The sequence below is a fragment of the Mesoplodon bidens genome (genome assembly GCF_964165515.1).
Source record: "Mesoplodon bidens genome assembly, chromosome: X".
In the NCBI taxonomy this organism is placed as follows: Eukaryota; Metazoa; Chordata; class Mammalia; order Artiodactyla; family Ziphiidae; genus Mesoplodon; species Mesoplodon bidens.
In genome coordinates this window covers 117450940-117476125 of record NC_138163.1, presented here as the reverse complement: position 1 = coordinate 117476125, position 25186 = coordinate 117450940, and positions in this window count along the sequence as shown.

Below are 25186 nucleotides of genomic sequence, written 5' to 3'. Positions count from 1 at the left end.
CATGAGTTCATAAAACTTCTCATAAGAAAGTCCACTGATGTTGAATAACAACTTACACCTGATGCCAAGTGGAGGCCAGTTTGGTAATCCTTCCTCACATTGTCTCCTGCCCATGACTCAGTCTTCACTTACCTCCCTCTTGCTTCCCTGGGATTTCACTCCCTAATAAACCAGCATATAAGATTTCCCTCAGGCTTGGTTTTACAGAGAATCCAGCCTGGTAGTCTACATCAGGAGTGGCCCTAGAAAACAGAACTATCCCATATCTTTTGGATGGATTTTTGGATTTGGCTTACTCACCAGATCAATGCAAATAGGCATGCCATTTCTGGTGATAAGTGAGGTGGTGATAACCCGTGACTGTGCAATACCATTACAATCAAAAAGGCTTTTTTCAAACCTCTGGTCAATTGGGATGAAATGCAGGTTGACGGTGAGATGTTGGAATATATGGTTGCTGTAGCAATTTAACTGTATGAAGCCAAAGCTAATTTAGAATGATTGTAGAGTAATCTGGCTTCTGTTAATAGCACTGAAATCCTAGCAAAAATGAAATGAAAGTCTCAGAGAAGCCAGCTGACAATGGATAGCATGCTGTAAAAGCCAGAGGGCCTCTCATTCCCAACAGCTGCAAGGCAGACAGGCCCAGATCTCATCATAAACAAACTGTTACACACACACACACACACATACACACACACACATTTATAAGGTATTATGGAATATATGGTAAACACTGACTGGATATTTGATAGTTATAAGGAATTATTATTCCCTTTTGGTGTTATAAAAGTATCAATACTTTGTTTACATTAAAAAAGTAATTATATTAAGTACTTTTTTTTTTTTTTTTTTTTGCGGTACGCGGGCCTCTCACTGTTGTGGCGTCTCCCGTTGCGGAGCACAGGCTCCAGACGCGCAGGCTCAGCGGCCATGGCTCACGGGCCCAGCCACTCCGCGGCATGTGGGATCTTCCTGGACTGGGGCACGAACCTGTGTCCCCTGCATCGGCAGGCGGACTCTCAACCACTGCTCCACCAGGAAAGCCCTATATTAAGTACTTTGTTTATACTTTGTTTATATTATATTAAAAAGAGCCTTATCTTTTTTATTTTTTAAATTTATTCATTTATTTATGGCTGTGTTGGGTCTTCATTTCTGTGCGAGGGCTTTCTCTAGTTGTGGCAAGCGGGGGCCACTCTTCATCACGGTACACGGGCCTCTCAGTGTCACGGCCTCTCCTGTTGCGGAGCACAGGCTCCAGACGTGCAGGCTCAGTAATTGTGGCTCACGGGCCCAGTTGCTCCGTGGCATGTGGGATCTTCCCAGACCAGGGCTCGAACCCGTGTCCCCTGCATTGGCAGGCAGATTCTCAACCACTGCACCACCAGGGAAGCCCGAGCCTTATCTTTTTGAAATATATATATTGAAATATTTACAAATAAAATACTGATGTCAGAGACTTGCTACAAAATGATCAGGTGGTGGGAGCAAGTGGGGGTATATTTCAAACAGGATTTGTTATGTGTTGATAATTGTTGAACATGAGTGATGGGTACATGTGTGTTCATTTTACCACTATATCTACCTCTATAAATATTTGAAAATGTCCATAACATATATTATTATTTTAAAAGATCAGGACTAGGATTTGATTGCAAATGTAGCAGAGTTAGAAAAGAGATGGGATATATGGTGTCAACAGTACCCTATGACAAAGTTAGGACTCTGATGGAAAAAGAATGGAGTCCTGAAATCTGGAAAGGGAACATATGGAGGCTGAGCCTGAGAATATTATACTCACAAATTCCCCTAAATCCTTCAGGCCAACAGAAGGAATCTCTTCCACTTCTAGGCATATACCCCAAATAATTGAAAGCAGGGACTCAAACAGATGTTTGTGCACTGATATTTAGAGCAACATTATTCAAAGAGTCAAAGGTGGAAACAACCCACGTGTCCACTGACAGATGAACGGGTAACTAAAATGTTGTAAATACACACAACAGAATACTATTTAGCTTTAAAAAGGAATCAAATTCTGATACATGCTACAACATGGATCCATTGTGAAAACATTATGCTAAGGGAAATAAGCCAGACATAAAAGCACAAATATTGTATGTTTCAACTTATACGAGGTACCTAGGATAGTCAAATTCCCAGAGATGGAAAGCAGAATAGTAATTATCAGGGGTGAGGGGGAGAAGGGAATGAAGAATTATTGTTTAATGGGTACAGAATTTCAGTTTGCAATGATGAAAAATTTCTAGAGCATTCTGGTGATGAATGTACTTAATGCCACTGAACTATACATTAAAATGATTAAAATTCTAAATTTTATATTATGTATATTTTATCACAACAAAAAGTTATTTTTATGACATATTTTTCTTGTTCTATTTTAAGAAATTTTGCTTAGCTCAAGGCTGAAAAGGTGTTCTCCTATGGGTACTTCCAGAAGTTTTGTAGTTTTATTCCATGTGTATGATCTATTTCATGTTATTTTTGTACAGTACAAGGTAAGGGTCAAAGTTCATTTATTTCTATCTGGTTATTCACTTGTTCCAGCACCATTTGTTGAAAAGTTTATCCTTTCTACGTTGAAACATCATGGCACATTAGATGAAAATCAATTTACCATATCCTATTCCATTGACTTATATGTCTATTCTTAGGACAATATCATGCTGTTTTGATTACTGTTGACTTACAGTTAGTTTTCAAATTACAGTTGATTCACAGTTACTGTAAGTCTTCCAACTTTGTTGTTTTTCAAATGATTTTGGCTATGTGAGTTTCTTTGCACTTCTATGTAAATTTTGAAACTAGCTCGTCAATTTCTACAAAAAGCCTGCCTGCTGTGGCTTTTACTAGAATTGAATTGAACCTATAGATGAATTTGTGTAGAATCAGCATATTAATAAGATTGCATCTTTGAATCTATGAATATGGTATACTCTCCAATTATTTAGCTTTTTAAAATAGTTTTCTCTAAGCAACGCTTTATAATTTTTAATGTAGAAATTGTACATGTATATTTTTAGACTTTACCTAAGCATCTCATGTTTGGGGATGCAATTTTCAATTGCTGGTTTATAAAAATGCAACTGAATTTTGCATATGATCTTGTACCCTGCAAACTTGCTTAACTTACTTAATGGTTCTAAGATCTTTTTGGAGATTCCTTAGGACTTTTTAAGTGCACAATCATATTGTTTACATTTAAAACAGTTTTATTTCTTCATTTCTAATCTCTATGATTTTATCGCTTTTCTTTGTCTTCTCAGTGGCTAGATTCCCCCACTAAATTGTTGAATAGAAGTGGTAGGAGTGAACATCTTTGCTTTGTTCCTGATTTTAGGGGTAAAAACTTAGTATTTCACAAATCATATGATTTTAGCTGTAGAAGTTTTCATTGATGCCTTTTGTCAGGCTCAGGAAGTTCCCTAAAAGAACTTCCTAGTTTGCCAAATATTTTTTATCAGAAATAGGTATGGGAATTTATCAAAGGATTTTTCAGCACATATTAAGATGATACTATGGTTTATAGCTAAGGAGCCAGTAGGGATGCACTGCCATGCCTGAACCATTGCAACTTAGACTGGTAGAGTGAGAAATAAGAAATGAAAAAAGGTGGGCAAAATAGCAACTAGGAAGGAGCATGCTAGCAGAGGTGAGGACAATCAAGACAGAATTTGAAGGATAGAAGAATGACTTCAGAGATGACAAATTTTAAGTTAGGAAACATGGAGGCAAAACTCAAATTGGTGTATAGATGTACTGATTTGCATAAAAGATTTAGAAATATGAAAGGAAGAAGAAAGTAGGTCTACAAGCACGTTAGGGTCATGGCATCCTAGATTTTAAAAGCACTTTGTAGTTTATCTAATTTATTGACCCATTATATGTTTGAAAGTTTTCCACAATGTATCAGTCCAGAGCACATTTATTAAACATGAGCACCATTAGTGATAGAAATTCCCTTATGGTTTTTACATATTAAATATCTATATTGCTTCTATTTACTAGGCATTATTATACTCTTTGACACCAAGTAGAACTCATTTGACAGCCTGAAATAGAGCTGCTTTGAGAATACTTAAGAATAATTAAAGAGATAAAATTAGTAGAACTTTGGTGTGAGGAGTGATGATAGGAAAGAGCAAAAAGCAAAGTTGAATGATCTAAATTCAATGGTTAGGTTGATACATTATCCACAATAAAAAAGATAAGGGGCTTCCTTGGTGGTGCAGTGGTTGAGATTCCGCCTGCCAATGCAGGGGACACAGGTTCAAGCCCTGGTCCGGGAAGATCCCACATGGGATCTTGGTCGGTCCCACGCAACCAAGCCCATGTGCCACAACTACTGAGCCTGCACTCTAGAACCCGCAAGCCACAACTACTGAAGCCTGTACATCTAGAACCAGCGCTCCACAACAAGAGAAGCCACCGCAATGAGAAGCCCGAGCACTGCAATGAAGAGTAGCCCCTGCTCGCTGCAACTAGAGAAAGTCCGCATGCAGCAATGAAGACCCAACTCAGCCAAAAATAAATAAATTAATTAAATAAATTAAAAGATAAAAAAACTTTTTGGTTAGAGGTGGTAGTTGCCTTTTCATAGTAGTAGTACTATTACTACTACTGTTGTTGTTGTTTAGAATTTGTTAATCTCTGAGTGCCTGTAGAACAATCATACGAGCTGTCCAGAAAGTGACTAGAAATGTATTACCCATCTTCACTTATTACCAAGTGATGAGTGCACTTCTTAGACAATTTGATAATTTAATACTAATGTTTCAACATCTCTGAAAAAGGAATTAGTAACACCTACCTCAGAGGGTGACTGTAAGAATAAAATTAATGTAGAAAGTGCATAGACCACGTTACATAACCACTATTTTTATTACTGTAAATCGCAAAAATATTTAGGAAAATATATGTAATATAAATGGAAGTATTATGTGATATACTATATATAGTAGGAAGTATATGTATTTTAAATTATTTTGGAGCGTTAGTAAAATTACGGATTCATGTCAAATTTCTTTCCAATATTTTTGACAAATTGATTCATTTATTATTTGACAGGATAATCACTGGTGCAATTTACAAAGTACAATAATTTTTGTTTCTTTTTCCAGACATGTGGGGAGCTTGTATCTCCCCACCACTGAGTTTGTAACTGAACATGTGAGTTGCTTTAGCTGAACAAATATGAGTAAAACATGATGTGTTCTTACCAAGCTGAATCACCATCCTCTCTCTGTCCCTGTACCATTGCCTCAACCCTAGAATGAGGATGGCCTCTAGCTATTCCATATAGTGGGAGCAAGAACTAAATCTTGATGATATGTCACTAATAATTTTTAACCTGCAGAATAATCTCATCTATCTTTATTACTACAGAAATGTGTACCTAGAAACGTAGTACTGCCATAACAAAGCCTTAAAATAAAGACTGGGAAGTGGATGGTGAGGAAACTGTTATCAGAGGCTATCAGAATTACAGTTATATGGCATCTAATCATCTGATAAAATTGTGGACAGATAATCTGGAAGACAAATTATATACCTTGTGAGTTTGTAGATCAAATAAAGATTAAAAAAAAAGAATATAAGTGTGTGTGTCGGTTGTTTGATGCTACCTCTGATAAAGTACTACAAGAAAGAAACTGGCTCTGAAAAGGATTGGCTGGTTTGCAAGCAGAAATAAAAGGGAAGACTGAGAATCCAGAAAGTTGGATACTTGTAGGATTAGAAGAGGAAGCTGCTTTTTAACACTAATTGGTAAAATATACATCTGAGAAGGGCTTTGAGGGACAGAGGCCAATTAAAACCCAGCCTTGTGACAGAAATCAAATAAGGGTATTCCCTCCATATGCACTATTACCATCTTTGAACAAATTAAGATCTTTCAGAGAAAAGCCCCAATTAAAGCTCTGACACCCAGTAAATCCTTTCGATTGGACAAAATAACTCAAGAAAAAGAGAATAAAATTATGGCTCACCTACCGGAAGTTGATAAGTTCAAGAAATAAGTAATTAAGCTGAAAGAGGAAGACATGGGGATGAGAAAGTCAAGAAATAGGGCAAATCTAATAAGCAAGTACAGAAATGGACTGGGTATATGGCTTTTAGAGCATAGAACTGGTTAGAATTAAATAAATGATAAGCCTATGAGTTTCTTAAGAGAACGTTACTGCCAAAGAATCAGAAAATTTTATGATTGTTTAAGACTCAAAGATATCCTTGGCATCTCAACCTTTCCAGGGGCAGCAGATTGAGAAAATTTCAAAGACCCCCAAGGAGAGATATTCTCCAATGCTTATTTCAAATGTGTCTGAGGGGGATAATGGAAAAGAAAATATCTTCAAAGCTTGTACCTAGAGACCATGGAAAGCAATGAACTGGACACACCTTCCCTATATATATATATAAAATATTGCTGTGGGAGGTATCATTTATTTACCTGTTTTATTAGTTCATAGGTCATAGGTCTCTGGATCAAGACTGGCCATGTGTGGATCTGAGTAAAGATTCTCACACATCACTCAGAAATTCTGAAATTTCCACCAAATAATGATAAGATGGGATTTTTTAGACTTTTTACCTTGAAAAGCTGTCAGGGAGATGTGTGCATTTTTTTATGCAAGAAGAAGAATAAACCAAATCTTTGGAAACCATCAGGACAGAGTGTTATAATCATTAATGCTCTTCACTAATATTTATTTTTCTCTCTCCAGATATTTGTCAAGATTGCATTTATCTGCCCCCTTGGAGTTGAAACCACATGAATTGTTTTAGCTAATAAAATGTGAGTAGAAGTGATTTGTGCCACTCTCAAGCAGATGTTTTAAGAAGCTTTAAAAGCAGTAGGAGATGTTGGTCAAAAGGTACAAACTTCCAATTAGAAGATGAATAAATTCTGGGGCTCTAATGCATAGAATTGTGATTACAGTTAACAATCATGTATTATACACTTGAAAGTTATTAAGAAAGTAAATCTTTAGTGTTCTCACCACAAAAAAGAAATGGTAATTATGTGACATCATGAATGTGTCAGGTTATGGTGGTAATCGTTTTGCCATATATATATATGTATATGAAATGAACACATTGTACATCTTAAATATACACAATGGTATATGTCAATTATATCTCAATAAAGCTGGAAAATTTTTTGAATATTAATTTTTTTTTTTGTAAATAGGAGACTCACAACTTGGCCAGAGCAACCCTAATGTTTGAGACAATGGATGCTGCATCAGAGTTTGTCCTGAGTTGAGATGATGTGTAGCAGAGTTCCCAGCCAATCCACCAAGCACATGGAACATCAGTGAGAAATAAATTTTTGTTTTCTAAGTCGTCAAATTTTGGAGGTTGGTTTTACTGCAGAATAAACTAGCCTACCTAAATAATTAATTTCAGTTAAGGCACTAATTGATAGCTTTAATCTCCTTTAGAGACAGTGGTGACTTATTTATAATACAGTATCAGATACTTTAAAAACAGGAAAGTTATATATACATGCATATTAATTCAGAATTATCTTCAGATGATGCTTGTATTCCTCCCTCTAGAAATTACTAAAATATTTTATTTATAATATTTACTTGAATTAAAATGATTTATTTCCAGGATTCAGGCTAATTAAAAATTTTTATACTTCTAGTCTAATAAAATTGCATGTATAAATGAACTTATTTACAAAACAGAAATAGAGTCACAAATGTAGAAAATAAATTTATGGGGTTACCAGAGGGGAAAGCGGAGGGGGGGGCGGTAGTGGCAGAGGGATAAATTGGGAGATTGGGATTGACATATACACACTACTATACATAAAATAGATAACTAATAAGAACCTACTGTAGAGCACAGGGAACTCTACTCAATACTTTGTAATGACCTACATGGGAAAAGAATCTAAAAAGAGTAGATATATATATATGTAAAACTGATTCACTTTGCTGTATATCTGAAACTAACACAACATTGTAAATCAACTATATTCCAATAAAAAAACAAACAAAAAACAAACCAAAAAATTGCGTGTATAGAATTAGATGTTCCTTATACTCATTATAGAAATTATCTGAAAATCATCAAGAGCACATACTTTTAAAAATTACTTTGTATGTTATTACAAGTAACAAAATGACATCAGACTCACTGCTGATAGAAAACATTAATCAGGGAATGCTTAGGATGATGTTGAAAATAATGGTAAATTCTGATGGCAGTAGTTAAGATTGGTTTATTAGTTTCTAAAAAAAAGTACACATATGACTTGTCTGAGCATGACCTATGACCCCAATGGGCCAGTTAGAACAAATATATAGGTAGGTGAAGAAAGGGGAGAATGATGATACATAAGTCAAGGGGGCACAGGATTTACCTTTGGCAAATGCTGTGTTTCACTACATCCCTGCCCATTACATCAGATGATAGGTTGTCAAAATGATAAAGAGGCAGAATTGGTAAAATCTTAGGTCTGGGAGTTAGGTAATGAGTATATGTAAAATGCAAAGAGTAAATATATTATCTTTGCAACATTTTAACAATATTGTGAATAAATATTGAGTTAATACTATTAAAGTATATTATTCTAGTTTATGGAATGTGGTAGGGTAGTAAGGCCTGGTATGGACCAGTATGGAGCATGGTGAAGTAGAAAGAGCACAGGATTTGATTAAAAAATCAGAATCTGATTTCAGTTCTGATTCTGCTACAAATTGACCATATGTCCTTAGACAAGTTACTTACTCTCTTTTAACCTTAGTCTTTCATTTGTCAAATAGAGCTAGTAGTACCTACTTCACAATGTTATTGGGTAAATTACATGAGATAGACTAAATGAATAAGGAAATATAGACTAAATGAATAAGGAAATACCTAATAAATGATAATTGCTTGCCTTTTAACTAAATCTTTATCCCTTTGTTAGGGACAGAAGTTATACTGAATTGAATAGTATCTCCTGCCCCAAGTTCATCTCCACCCAGAATCTCAGAATGTGACCTTATTTGGAAATATTGTCTTTGTAGATATAATCAAGTAAAGATGAGATTATACTGGATTAGGGTGGGTCCTAATCAAATGACTGGTATCCTTATAAGATGAGGAAAATTTGGACACACACAGAAGAAAGATGGCCATGTGAAGATGGAGGCAGAGACTGGCAGAGACTGGAGTTGTGGAGGCTGCCACAAACAAAGGAATGCCAAGAATAGCCAGCAACCACCTGAAGCTATGAGAGAGACAGAACAGATTCTTCCTCAGATCCTCCAAGAAGCAACCAACCCTGCCAACATCTTCATTTCAAATTTTTGGAGTCCAGAACAGTGAGAGAATAGAATAGAATTTCTGTTGTTTTAAGCCACCGATTTTGTCATAATTTACTAGGGCAGCCCTAGGAAACTAATATAGAGGGCATAAAAACACGGAAAAAACACATTTAACTCTGAATTCTTATTGATCTACTAAAAGGGTGGTACAGGCAGTAAATTAGTTATAAATCTATCTGCTTTGGAAAAAATGAAAGTTTGGAAAAATCTAAAATTTAATTTTAAAAGACAATAAAGGAAACAGTTCCAATTGGACTATTGTCTCTCTTTTGGAAAGTTGTCAGCCAGGAATTTCAAATTTATATAAAGAAAATATATTAGGTGAACTCTTTGAGTATTCCTAGTTGAATATTTCTGGGTGAAGTCCAGTCATTCAATTTTCTGATTTGTAAAATGGGCAGATATGGGGAGCAAAGGAGCAAAAAGAGATGAGGCATTACAGTTGATCGATCATTCTAATTTGAATGAATAACTTTGTTCATTCAACAGATATACAGTGCTACTATATGCTAGGCACCGGAGGTATAATTCATACCCAGTCTCTGAGGAGATTACAACATGCAATGAAAGATAGACTTTAAACAATTAAACAAATAAATGGATACATACTAATATGTGTGAATTAAAGGAAAATACAAAGAGCTATAAGAAAATATAAGAGGTGGACTTATTCAGGGCAGAATTCTCTTCAAAGGGATATGGGACATGTTATCCAAAGGGTGAAAATTAATTAACTAGGTAATGGGGCAGATATGCAAAGAACAATCTCTTTAGGAAGCACAAGCAAAGGTCCTGAGGTTGGAAGCTGTATGGTTCAAAGAAAAAAGTGATGGAAGGCTAGAATAATTGTATAACGAAGAGCTGGGTGGTGGATGGGGGATTCTGAGCGGTGATAGTGGACAGTGGCATAGGATGTGGCCAGATCCTGCAAATCAATTTAAGGAGTTTTAGGTCCATCTTGACAGAAATGGTAAGGCATTAAAGGATTTTAGTGAGGAAATAAAATGATCAGATTTGCATTTTAAAAGATCATCCTGGAAGATGCTAAGAATTCTACATATTATGTATTTTATTCATAAATAACCATTCAACCATTCATTCAACTAATATTAATTGAGCATCTATGCGACAGTACTCTTCCTTGGGATACATAGTCCCTTCTTACATGATACACCATACTGTGTGTATAAAGCATTGGGTATGTGTTTTGCATATATTACAAGAATATAAAAAATAAATATTAATAAAGCTTTTTCTTCAGAAATCTGCAACCAACAAAATCCAGAGCATTATTTCTCAAAATTTAAGATATACGAGCATCACCAAAAGGGTTCAATAAAACAGAAATTGCTGGGCCCTGTCCCCAGGTAAGTTGCCAGTGACGCAGACGCTGCAGACCTGGGATCATACTTGGAGAATCACTGAGCTTGAATTGTAACCTTAAAAATCACTCCCTACACTCTTTAAATTCAACGTTAACAAAAATGGTTAAGATTTCAGGAGAGTGCCCCTTAAACTATAATGTACATGCAAATTGCCGTTGAACACTATTCAAAAACAGATTCTGATTCATTTATTCTAGGGCGGGGCCCAAGATCCTGCAGATCTAAAATGCTCCCAGGTGATGCTAATTACACTGGTCCATGACAAAGCAATGTCTACAGCAGACCACACGGACTCAGAATCTGTATTTAAACAAAATCTCCAGATGCTTCCTATGCACTTTTAAGTATAATAAGCACTAGTTCTCAAACTTGGCTAGACATTGGGAATCACCTGGATGGAGGTAAAAAAAAAAATACCGATTCTTGTGTCTTACCAAGAGAATTCCTTACTTGTTTGGTATTGGGTTCAGGCTGGGCCATGGGGTTTTTAATGCTCCCCAGGCTATTTTAATATTCATCAAAGTTTGAGAATCATTCTTCTAAAGCCTTGCCACTTGAAGCGTAATCTGTGGTGGGTAGCATCGGCATCACCCGGGAGTTTGCTAGAATTGCAGAATCTCAGGTTTCACCCCAGATACAGTGCATCTGAATTTTGCTTTGAACAAGATCCTCTGGTGCTTATTAAAGCTCAAAAGTGCTGTTCTAAAGCTGCGCTGCACAATACCAAGAGAGTAGCTACTAACCACACGTGGCTATTTCATTTCAAGTTAATTACAATTTAAAAATTAAAAATTCAGTTCCTCAGTCTCACCAGCTACATTTCAAGGGTTCAATAGTCAAATGTGGCCAGAGGCTACCACACTGGACAATGCAGATAGAGAACATTTTCATCACAGCACAAAGTACTATTCGAAAGCGCTGCTGAGAGTATGGCCTGCTTGTATTTAAAGTCATTGGGCAAAGGCACGTTTAAAATAGATATAGAAAGCTGAAGATAGATTGTAGTATCTGAAATAGATACCCATGGAAACAGAGATTCATACGTCTTTATAAAAAGCACATTATAAGTAACTGAAATTATTCCTTAAAATTCTGACCTTGCTTAGAGATCACTAGCGAAACTCCTATGCATCAATCGTACAGAGTAATTATTTTTTACAAAAGTATTACATATAAGTTTATGGGAAGAGAAAAGTTTTCCTGCTTTATATTCTGAAAAGGCTCTTTCTTTCCAGCCCCCATTCATGCTAAAGGCATCTCTGAACCGAGCTCAGTCAGCTCTGCTCTTACAAGATGCATCAGGGAATAGGAATTTACTCCCTCTGCTTAAGTCAGGAGGATAACTAGGAAGCTTGCTGATTTAATTTTTGAGAACGGTCTTGACGTTTTGCCTCTATTTGCAAAAATGTCCTCAGGGGTTGAGTGACTCACCAAGCCAGCCATCCTCGCCATCCCAGGTATGCAACTGGGGGCACGCTTTTCTAACACGCCATCACTGATCGCTGCCAGGGTTGTAACTCCAGACATGCTCATATTTCTGGAATGAAGGATGTTTGGAAGTCCTCCTTCCCTTTTAATTGTGAAATCCGAAATGGGGACAATTTGTTTTAAGACACCCTGAGGCATTCCTAACGTAGTATTATTTAGAGTTTGACAGTAAATGATCTGCTGTTTAAAAATTCCTTTACCAGGAAGGCTTTCATTCCATCCTGATGCTTTGGCTTCCAGTTTATGAGTAAATCTGTTGTTTGCTTTGTGCTGAAGCACGTTGCTGCTCAGGAGCAAAATTAAATAATGAAATATGTTACGAAATTTTATTTTAAACAGACAATTTATAAAAAGTGAGTTTTCTGTGGGTTTTATATTAAAAGGACTATTAAGTTCTGATATTAGAGTGTAAGTGAGAGAGGAAACTGAAAGAAGATAACTTTTCTAACACAATGATCACTTTACATCCTTGTACTTTATAATATTTAATAAACCCAAGTAGGTAAGAGAGGTGATTTGGGCTTATTAAATGTAACTTTACTTAAGTTATTCCTTCACATTACACAAATATACTAAGCATTTATAGACCAAACCTTAATGGGAATTTTCACATTTTAGATAAATACTACAAAACAAAGACATAAAAATATTTACTGCAAGATATGTATGCTCATACATTTTCAAAGGTTTTGCTTTGACCTCTTATAGAGGTATGCATACAGAATGGGAATGAGTTCTATGTTTATACAATAGGTATAGAGTCTGATTATACCATTTTAATAAATATTCTCTTCTTTATGGTATATGTGTAATGTGTAATAATTACATAATTCATAAAAATTAAAATATTGCACTTTGATATAAGTAGCGATCTTGCTGGATTATCCTTTTTTTCCATACCTAGAATGATTCTGATTTTCACCAGGCAGGAAATTTGGAAGAATGAATGTTTCAAATCCAGAATGTGATTTTCCAAATAAACTGATGCCTTACTGATACTAAAACTGAGCAGGACCCTGTGTGGCTCCTGGGCATGAAAGCCTTCCTGTGTCCCCTGTTTCTTGTTTGTAGGGAATAGACTCCAGGCTCCATGACCTTCCCTGAGTCATAAAAAGCAGATTCGAATAGTTACTACTCCGGGAAGGGAGGGTGTGCAGAGAAAAGTGAGGAGAAGTCAAGAAACGATAGTGCAGCCTTGGGGCAGGGTCCTGGTTCCACCTCAAGGGATACACATAACAATATCTTTAAGCTGTTTTGCAGAACTAAAACCCCTACCAAATGGAAGATGTTCCAGAGAGAAGGTCACAGTTTGATAACCTCGAGAAGCTCATCAGGAGACCATGTGACACCAGCTTAAAGGAACCACAGGGGCTTCCCTGGTGGCGCAGTGGTTGAGAGTCCGCCTGCCGATGCAGGGGACACGGGTTCATGCCCCGGTCTGGGAAGATCCCACATGCCGCGGAGCGGCTGGGCCCGTGAGCCATGGCCGCTGAGCCTGTGTGTCCGGAGCCTGTGCTCCACAACGGGAGAGGCCACAACAGTGAGAGGCCCGCGAACCGAAAAAAGAAAAAAGGAACCACAAAAACTCATCAGGAGACCACCTGAGGCCAGATTAAAGGAGTGCAGGCCCTGTACACACCCTGATCCTTATCAGCAACCCTGCCCTTGAACCATTGCTATAAAACTTCTCACCAAATCCTCCCAGGTTGGGACACACAGCTTTTGAGGCACAAGCCCACTGTGCCCTCCTTTGCCTGACAAAGCAATAAGCCTATTCTATTCTACTTCACCCAGAACTCTATCTCTGAGATTCAATATGGCACCTGTGCACAGAGGCCGAGTTTCCAGCATCAGTACCAGATATTTTGTGAAACTCAGCTGACTCAACCATCACTGACTACTCAACAATGTTTCCAACGTATGGAGAAAGGACTTCAAGGAAATGATCAGACTGCTTAACCACTGTTTCCAAATAATAATATGCCAACCTAGTTGTAGGTTGAAGCCCAAATCTGCTCTAAGCTTGCAAATAGTGTTGCCTACATTTCTAAAACTTAACCATTTCCTCTCAGGTTGAAGGAAATAGATCTGTTGGGTTTTTTGACATTATTGTGTGTTTGCTATGGGAATTTATTGCACATACCTCTAAAGTAGGTGAAGGCAAATTCCAAGTTTATCTGGAGACTAAAATAAGCTGAAAGTTGTCTTGTCCATAGTCCCTTGGCTCTAGTAATGTTTTTTATAGGGAAGTGGAGTTGAGTGGCACAAAGCCAGATGCCTGGATCTCATCTCATAGTCCCTGAGGAAGTTCATGAGTAATAAAAGTGAACCACGAAGAGGAAGTCATTAAAAAGAGAGGTTACTGATAGAAGCATTTTGTTGAAAAGCAGTAATTATAGGGAAAGGGAGGTGAGAGACACTACAAAATGAAAAGAGTAGCTAGAAGTTTTGGACAGTTAAATCATCATTACTAACAATTGCCACAGAAAAATGATAGATTGCACAGTTACACATTCAAATATATATTAGTGTGAAATAAAAGTCATATTTTTACAGCAAGACAAGAGAAATTTAAACAAAAAAATCTTCTCTGCCCTTTGGCCTCCTCTCTCCCTGCCCTGTGCATTGTGTATCTGCATTATGCATCAGCCAGACCTCCCCCATTGGCAGGAATACCTGCTCAACTGAAAAGAGCAACACTGGGCTTCCCTGGCGGCGCAGTGGTTGAGGGTCCACCTGCTGATGCAGGGGACGCGGGTTCGTGCCCCGGTCCGGGAGGATCCCACATGCCGCGGAGCGGCTGGGCCCATGAGCCATGGCCGCTGAGCCTGCGCGTCCGGAGCCTGTGCTCCGCAACGGGAGAGGCCACAACAGTGAGAGGCCCGCGTACGGCAAAAAAAAAAAAAAAAAAAAAAAAAAAAAAGAGCAACACTGTCTTAGCATCAATGAGTCAACTCCTTGAAAGATAACATTCCTTCCTGATCTTGTAGGGGGTCACATGACCCATCATGATGCCACTTAGATCTGGATTATGTAAACTATCTACATAATACGATATTTGATGTATAGCCCTATGTCTTAAAAAACTTATATAACTGTGTCTTGACTTCTAATGGGTAGAACAGTTCTCAGAGCTTTCTGAGATGCTCACACAGGTAATAATCCTCAAATCTGGCTTGAATAAAATTTTCCATTTCTTTCTAAGATTGACTGATTAATTTTTCATCGACATTAGCGATACTCCGTAATAAGGTACATTACAAATTTCAACCATTTTCTTGATATTTAGATGAATGTCTTGTGTCTTACAGAGGGGCAAAACCTGGTTGGGCCAGTACAGGGGTGCAAAATTTGCTACCTCAAATGTGTCTCTGTATGAGGATTAATTTAGGCTGATTATTTTTAAGAAACAGAAGAGTCAGGAAGTTTTTCTTGTTACCTCCTTTTTAACAGCCTACAAATAATTAGATAAAGGGCCTGTTCCTGGAACAGAGCTATCATCAGAGATATCTGCAAAGAATGTAGGTTAGGTGTGGTCGGGGAAACTCTGCAGGGCCTAGAGGTCAGAGTCCACTTTGGGTCCCATTATCTCTGCCTGGTCCAGCAAACATTTGTTTATGAAATGTTTGCTTTTCCATCTCCATGTGAATTGTCTTCCTTCCCTAAGAAGTCCCAAAACACTACCACAACATCCTCTTTTGTCTTTAGCTGAAGGTGGTATTTAAGGTGAGGGTTTTGGCCATTTTGGCGAGTTACTCAGTTCTCCTGGGTCTCTCCCATGTATACATGTTAATAAGCTTTTGTTGAGATTTTCTCCTGTTAATCTGTCTCATGTCAATTGAATTCTTAGCCCAGCCAGAAGAACTTAGAGGGTAGAGGAAAGTTTCTTCCACCCTGACACCAGTAATATAACAAAGTGAAATGATAAGAACTGTGTTGATCTAGGGAATGTGGATAAGTATAGAGAAATCAGAAACCATGACACATACACAGAACTATAGATGGTTTATCATGAATGGCGCATAGAGGTGTGAGAAGTGGCAAGACATAACTAGAGAGATAAGCAAAGACCAGATTTTAAGGAATGCAGATACCATGCTAAGGATTTTGTACTCTATCCTTAAAGATATAAGAAGGAAATGATTATGGTATATATTTTAGAAAGATCATGATAGTCATATTATACAGAATTATTTTGTCCTCAGGAGACTGAGGTCTAGGGATCATATGTCCAAAATAGGGATCTGGATAATATCAAAACTGGAATTCAAACTCATCAGACTCACTTCTGTTTCACTTTAAGATGCAGCTATTGAAACCAAGCGGGACCCTGTGGGGCTCCAGCATGGAAGTCTTTCAAACTGTTGCTAATCAGGGAAGGGAGGGGATGCAGAGACAAAGGAGGAGTAGCCAAGAAACAGTACAGTACTGCAGCCTTGGGGCAGGGTCCTGGTTCCGCTTCAACGGATACACATAACAGAATCTTTGAGCTCTTTACAGAACTAAAATCCCAACAAATGGAAGATGTTAGCATTCTTCATTCCAGAGAAGACCACCCGAGTCCTGATTAAAGGAAACAGAGAGGCTCTAGGAGACCACCTGAGACCAGATCAAAGGAGTGCAGGCCCTGCACAAACCTTAATTTTTATCAGCAACCCCGCCCTTGAACCATTGCTATAAAACTCCTCACCAAATCCTCTCCGGTTGAGACACACAGTTTTTGAGGCATGAGCCCACTGTGTCCCCCTTTGCCTGGCAAAGCAATAAAGCTATTCTTTTCTACTTCACCCAAAACTCTGTCTCATACATTTGATTTGGCACCGGTGCACAGACGCCGAGTTTTTGGCATCATAATCTTATGTTGTGTGATATGATGTGATTGCATTGCAAATGCAAAGTCAAGCCAGTGTATGTGCAAAGGAACTATCTTTATTTGACTGAAGATTTTTAGAGACTTGCGTTGTATATGTATAAATATATTTAAAAAATAAATATCTAATTGGGTGTTGTATATGTTTATATACTTAGTACATGAATATTGATGATGAAGATATAGAGTATGTAAAATTGCTCAGTTTCTCTCTGTGAAGTCATTTCACCAGTTGACCTTCAGAATTCATTAGCATCATTACTAATTGACTCAAGTAGACTTTTGTGACCTTTAGTAAGCACCTTAATTCAAATACTAAATTTAGCAGAAGCAGAACACTCTCTAAGGCAGTCTATTTTGTGTTGTTCAGTTTTAGTTATGGAAATATTCAAAATATACCAAAGAAGAGAGAATAGCATAACAAACCACCTTGCACCCATCTTCCAGCTTTAACAATTATTCACTCAAAGTCGGTATTATTTCACCTAAACCAGTGATCTTCAAAAATGGTCAGTCTTGGGCTTCCCTGGTGGCGCAGTGGTTGAGAGTCCGCCTGCCAATGCAGGGGACATGGGTTCGTGCCCCGGTCCGGGAAGATCCCACATGCCGCGGAGCGGCTGGGCCCATGAGCCATGGCCGCTGAGCCTGCGTGTCCAGAGCCTGTGCTCTACAACGGGAGAGGCCACAGCAGTGAGAGGCCCCCGTACCGCCAAAAAAAAAAAAAAAAAAAAGGTCCGTCTTGCCCCCAAGTGGACATTTGTCAATGTCTGGAGACACTTTTGGTTCTCACAGTTGGTGGTGTGGGGGGTGGTTAGCTACTGGCATCTAGTGGGTAGAGGCCAGAGATGCTGGTAAATATTCTACAATGCACATCTCCCCCACCTTCCTATGACAAAATATCAGTGTTGCTGCTACTGAAATATCTTTATCTAGATCGTAACTCACTCCGTCCCTTTTCTGTATTATTGTTAGCAAACTCCAAGCATCATGTAACTTCATCTATAACTTATTTAGCGTAGAACTAAAAGAAGATTGGGGGTGCTGAAGAATTTTAAAGACAATGAGTAGGTTGTTTTTCTATTTGTTTGTTTGTTTGCTTGCTTGTTTCTCAGACCCACCTAGCCAGCCCCTGATCTGCTTCATGTTCCAAAGAGCTGTCCTCTGCAAACCACACTTCTCAGTCTCCATTGCCAACTGGCTTCTCGTTAGGTTTGGCAAATGGAAGGCACTGGATGGAGAATGCTTCAGGTGACATCTCCAACAATTTCCTGAGTGGATCCAGCTCTTGCCGGCAGGCAGCTCTACTGAGTTGAATAGTGCCCCCCCGCCCCCAAATTCATGCCCACCTGGAACCTGTGAATGTAACCTTATTGGGATATAGGGTCTTTTCAGATTTAATTAACTTCAGATGAGGTCATACTAGGTTAGGGTTGGCCCTAAATCCAATGACTGATGTCTTCATAAGAAGAAAGAAATTTAAACACACAGAGGAGACAGAGACACAGAGAGAAGATGGCCGTATGAAAGTGAAGGCAGAAATTGGAGTGATGCAGCAACAAGCCAAGGAATGCCAAGGATTGGTGGCAACCACGAGAAGCTAGGAAGAGGCAAGGAGACTTCTTCCCTCGAGCCTTCAGAAGGAGCGTGGTGCTGCTGACAACTTGATTTTGGATTTCAGGACCCCTGAACGGTAAGAGAATGAACTTCTGTTGTTTTAAGCCATGCAGTTTATGAGAAGTTATTATGGCAGCCCAAGGAAACTAACACACTACCCCTTCATGGTCCTAGTTCCCAGTGGGGGCACCTCTGTGATTCCAGCTTCTACTTGGAGGCCCTAGCTCCTCAACACTGGTATCCTTTTATTCTTTCAGCCCTGCTGATGGTAGTTGCCCCATACAGTTGGTAATCTCTGAGTTGGCTCACCATCCTTAGTTTTAGTTCTTCTAATGTCTTTATATCTAGTTCCCTATACTAATACCTTGTAATAAACCACTTAGTGTCATTTCTGCTTTCCTTACTGGATCCTTATACATAGGGAAAATATAGTACCAAATTTAGTAATTTTTGTGGAAAGTATTACTGGGAAATACTTGTGTTTCTTTAATTTCTCTGTTAAATATATTCTATAGGCTGGCTTCTACACAAAAGGATTATTTTGATTCTATTTAATATTTTGCATTTTTTAGGTACAATCTGATATAAATCAACCGGCATAAGCATTATCATTTAGCACTTTCTATTTGGGCAATACTTTGCAAACATGAGTTGATTTTTGAAAGAAACACTAATTTTTACAGGAATATAATGCAAAACTATAAACCAGGGGGTCTGCAAACTTTTTCTGTAAATGTCCATATAGTAAATATTTTAGGCTTTGCAGGCCATATGGTCTTTACCATAACTACTCAACCCTGCTGCTAGAGCGTGCAGGCAGCCACAGGCAATATGTAAATAAGTGAGCATGGTTGTCTTCCAATAAAACTTTTATTTACAAAGAAAGGTGGTGGGCCTGATTTGTCCTATAGGCCATAGCTTTCTGACCTCATTATAAACTATCTAGACTTTTGAATGCATATTTTCCCATTGATATCACACATACACACCACATGCATCTATATTGTTTTACACACAGAGAAAAAAAATATAGCTTCTTTCCCTTAAGAAAGTCAACTTTTCAAAGATCTGCTAGCCTTTACTCTCTCAGTATTTCATTCTTTCAAAAGATTGATATCTTGGAAAGAGTCATTAGGCCAAAACATTAGACCTCCAGGATAAACCTGCAGAAAATTGATTGAAGGAACAAACCAACTAACTCTTTTGCAAAAGTCTGCCTACACTCTTATTGTGAAGGATGAATAATATCTCAACAACTGGCCAGGATTTATTTTTTTTAGTATCAAATTTTTGGTCCACTCCCAAACACCCCCCAAAACACAAATCAAATATTTTAAAAAGTAAATAGTTTTGGCCACACACATATAGCAAAGAACATATGACTTATTTATATTTCCACTAGACTTAGATATTTTTAAGGCATACTCTAATTTGTTATATTGTTCTTGATATCTAACTTAGTTCCTGGCTCCCAGTAAGTTATCAAATAAATGAACGTATTATTCTAAGATGGTAAAATAGCTCTATATGTCACGTAGAATCTAAGATTGGTAATTTCATAAATATAGAAGTTAAAAATTGGCCTATGGAGACAGAAGATCATTTGTTTCAAAGGAGAAATCTATAAATCTGAATGTGGAAAGAGGTGCTAACAGGTGCTAATTTACATAGAGGTCAATTCTTCTCTTTGAATTGGTTTCTCTCTGTCAGGAACAGGCAGATCCAATATCCACAGGCACATAAAAATATTATGTCCTGGGGTTAACCGAGTCTGACATTATGGTAGACTTCTACAGAATGTAAGGTTGAGCTCTCCTTCCAGGTGCCAGAATGTCATACAATAGTCCACCGTAACCATGCATGTAGGCAGTCCTAAACAGGCTGCTTAGTTCCTGAGTATCTAAATTTGTGACAATTTGTGAATGAATCACCATGCCCTCCATAGAACTTGGCAACTGGATCAGCGCTTCTGCATCTGGCATTGTACACAATTTGCATATTGTGGAAGTGAAACACTTTGCAATCTCTGAAGCCCATCTCATTATGTTGTGATGAGCTCATAGCCATGTGCTTTCCATCTTTAGTTCTAATTTCAGGGCAGCCGTACTTAAAACCTAAGGACATACATACATAGCTTATGGATAATGATTGGCTAAACTGTTTTTACTTTGGTAAACTTAAGATGTTAAATTAAGAACAACTCAACTAACTAGAGTGGAAAAGAGGACAGGCAAAAGTTTTCCCTCCTTAATACCAATTTTTACAAAATAAAAAAATTTTTGAAATACCTGAGTTACTTTACATGAGAAGAGTGCTGGAAATGGTTATTAAAATTTAAACTACCTCCAAAATTTACATTTAGTTTCCATAAAACACTTTTAACTATCATAAATTCATAGGAATCGTGTGCTAAAAATGTGTTTCTAAACTATGACAACAATTATATTTCTTCTAGTCTTTATGAAGTTTGATTTTGTTATTTTAAAAATAAGAAATAAATGAGCATATGGGAGTAGGCTTTTTGTTTTGTTTTGTTTTTTGTTTTTTGGGGTTTTTTTTGGCAAATCTGTTTAACATATATACTTAAAATTAGAACTAAGAGAAAATTTATATATATGCCATGGTGCCAGTATCCATTACTTAGATTACAAGACATACAAGCAGAAGAGCACATAACCATATGCTGTCCATTACTACTAGAATTCTAAATGTATGGGCAACTACTGTTTTAGAAATGTATCCTAGAACCAAAGATTTTGGCTTCAATATTCAGCTCCCCTACAGACTTATTAGTTCTCGAACCTTTCTCTTAGCGAATGGTGATTTTGAGAACTGGAATTTGGAATTTAATAGGTTTATTGGAATAGGAATACACTTTTGTGATATGCTATTTCAAAATTGTTTTTGAGGAAAGACTATTAATTAGGAATGTTCAGAGTATTCCCATAGTATGAGGAAAGAAGCAACATAAATATAAAAAAAAATCTTCTACATGCTTATGAAATATTTGTCTGAATAATATCATGTGGCCAATATGTTTTGTGTCTTCACATATCCACAAATGCATGTTGATGTTTTTAAAAGTCAATAAAAACTTTGTTGATGGACTGTCACATATTTAAATTAATGTGTTATCTATTCATGGAATTATTTTGGTTCTGTGGAAAAGAAGAAAAAATATACATACATATACATATACACATATATGTATAAAATGCACACTTTCTTTTTACAAATTGCTTTGAAAATAAAAAGTAGAATTCAGTCAATGAACTCATGCTTTTAGTTAAATCAATTTGATTGTTTAGACTGCTAAGCAATTATTCATTTTCTCACACTGATTTTTGTGCTGATAGATGTAGCATAAAGGCCTTGATCTTGATAAAGTTCATTTTGTGACTTTGGGTTAACTTTGTTGGGCCTCTGTTTCTCCATCTCTAAAATCAGGAGTTTAGACATGTTACTTAAACTCTTTTACCTTTAATTATAGTGTTAATTATTACCTCAGAGGGATTAATTATAGAATCTCTGTCATAGAGTTACTGTGGGAATTAAATGAGATCATATAGTTAAAGCATTTAACAGTTTCTAGCACATAGCCCATGCTCAAAAAAATAACAATGTATTATCTAGGATTTTCAGTTTAGGGTTATAAAAACATAAAAGAGGAATGAATTGGCCCACATCATCGAAAGCCCAGTGACAGAACTTCCCTGGGCCTGGCTAGATACAGATGTCCAAAATGTCATTGGCACTTCTTTCCATTTCTCAGATCTGCTTCCTGTATTGGCTTTATTCTCATATTGGGTCTTGACATGATAGGAGAATACTGATATTTACAATTTGTATTTACAGAGGCAAAGGAAACATCATTCCCTGTAGTTCTGTCAACAGTCTCAGAAGGATTCTTGTGTGGCAAATCTGTGAGGCCAGGGAGAAGGAGCACTCTGGGAAACAATAAGGGGTCCCTCTTGGGGATGGCGTGGTAGGATTAGCCCTGTTTTGAAACTCCTGGGCTAAGCAGGATTACTATGGAATAACTGCAGGTCATTTAAGAAAAGAAGACACACTCAGAAGACAAAAAGACAAGTATACTACGGTTACAACTTATAGAAATTATTTTAGTAATAAGTAGACTAACTCAAATATCTCCAGCTGAATCTTTCTTTTACATTTTTTTCCTATTATTCTTTTCTGGGTTGTCACTATATTCTCCAAGGTCCTCTTCTACTTTGTAGCTTACAGTGGCTAGTTATAAACATTAGAATGACTTTTACCTAACTAGGTAAATGATAGCAGAAGTTAAACCCATAAAAGTCCATGTTTTACAAATTTGCTCAAGGTTACCTAAAAAAATACAATGAAGATCTAAACCTGGTTGGAATGACTTTTAGGAAGTAATAATCATGGAAAGGCTACATTTATTCAAATACGTACGGGAAATAGATATTTATTTTAATGTTTAAACCTGGGATAAAAGTGATCACTGATGATACAAAAATAACATGGTACAGAGGATAGAAGCATGGGTAAAAACACTTTCTTCTTATTTGTGGCCTAACTCCTAGGTACTTCTGCCAAAAAGGAATTTTTTTTTGAGTTTAGAATTAGAGTGGACAATTAAAGTTTCCACAATACTTTTCATGTGAAGGAAAGTATTTTTCTTGTCTCCTTCCTTAGCTAACAGAATCTCAGCTAAGAATTAAGAGCAGAGACTACTCTTTAGGGTTATTTATGGATATTTTCAGCTAAGGCAGTATTTATCGTTTCTATATGAAAAACAAATCATAGAAGAGTGAAATTTTATAATCTTGTGCTGTGATGGCATTGTGATGGAAGACACAAATGTAACATTTGATGCTGTAATTTAAAACAAAAAGAGATATCTTCTTTAACTTTACTTATGTGACCATGATTTTTTAAAAATAACCTTTTAATTTAAAAATAGTTTTAGATTTATAGAAAAGTGCTAAGATAATTGAGTTCTCATATACCCCACATCCAGTATTCCCTGTTATTAACATCTTATATTAAGTATGGTGCACTTGTCACAATTAATGACCCAATATTGATGCATTATTATTAACTAAATTCCCTACGTTTTTCAGAACTCCTTCCTTTTTACTAATGTCTTTTTGGATCAAACCCAGGGTATCGCACGCAGTGAAAGCACTGAGTCCTGACCACTGGACTGCTAAGGAATTCCCACTAGTGTCCTTTTTCTTCTACTCTAGGGTCCCATCTGTGATACTAAATTACATTTAATCATCTTGTCTCCTTAGCTTCCCCTTGACTGTGACAGTTTCTCAGACTTTCCTTGTTTTTGATGACTTTAAGATTTTGAAGACGCACTGGCCAAGCATTTTGTAGAATGCCCTTTGATTTGGATTTTTCTGATGTTTTTCTCATGATTAGACAGCATTATGGGTTTTTAAGAGGAAGACCACAGAGGTAAGATGTCTAGTTTTTTCTTATGATTACACAAAATTATAACAAAAGAAAAGGGGGAATAAATTAGCATTAGCTTCTTAAATAACTAAAAAAAAATTAACCTATTTTTGAAGTTGAGAGTATCTTACTGACTGTCTTTCTCCAAGCAATGCCATGCTATTTTGTCCAAAATTCAGTATAGATCAAATTCAAGATATGGAAAATACAAATTGTAATAAAATAAGGGAGATTTTTTTTTTCTAAAACTTAATGGAAAAGGAAGTCTTTACCATATGCCTGTATAGAAAACTATGATTAGGCTCATGTTATTTTATTTTTTAAAAGCTTACCTAGAATTAAGATACTTAATGGGTTATGTTTTTTAGTGGTGGGGGAATCAAAATTGCACAAAACTACGAGCAAATAGAGTCCTATGATTTTGAAAGAACTCAAATTTCCAAACCCTAACTTGAAAACCACATACTAAAGTTACAGATCATCAAAAGTGAACCTCTGAAGACATAACCATGGGTCCTTTGATAGCAGAATGAAATATCCTTTGGAAAAAAAACCCTTAAGTCAGTATTTTAAAAATAAAATTACATATTATGTTTCTTGTTAAAGATGGTAAAGTGAAGCCATTTTTCACTATCTTCCATGAAATCATCCCAAATGAAGAAAATTATGAAGCGGAAATAGAGAGAAAGAAAATATTTCCAAAGAAGCAATCACAACCTTCAGTCAATCACAAGTATTGAAGTACAGTCAATTCTCATTATTTGTGGTAGTTATATTCTATAAAGTCACCACAAACACTGGATTAGTGAATACTGAACCATTACTCCTAGAGGAAATACAGGGTTAGACTCCTGTGAATTTCCAGTCACAATATTTTCATCATCTGATGAATATATAACCTTGTTTTACATATGTTTCCATTTAAAGATACCATATATATATATACATACATACATATATATATATATATATTTGATTTTTTAAAAATTTCTTTTAATTCTAAATTGTCCTAAAATGGTAGGGCACCCAAGGAA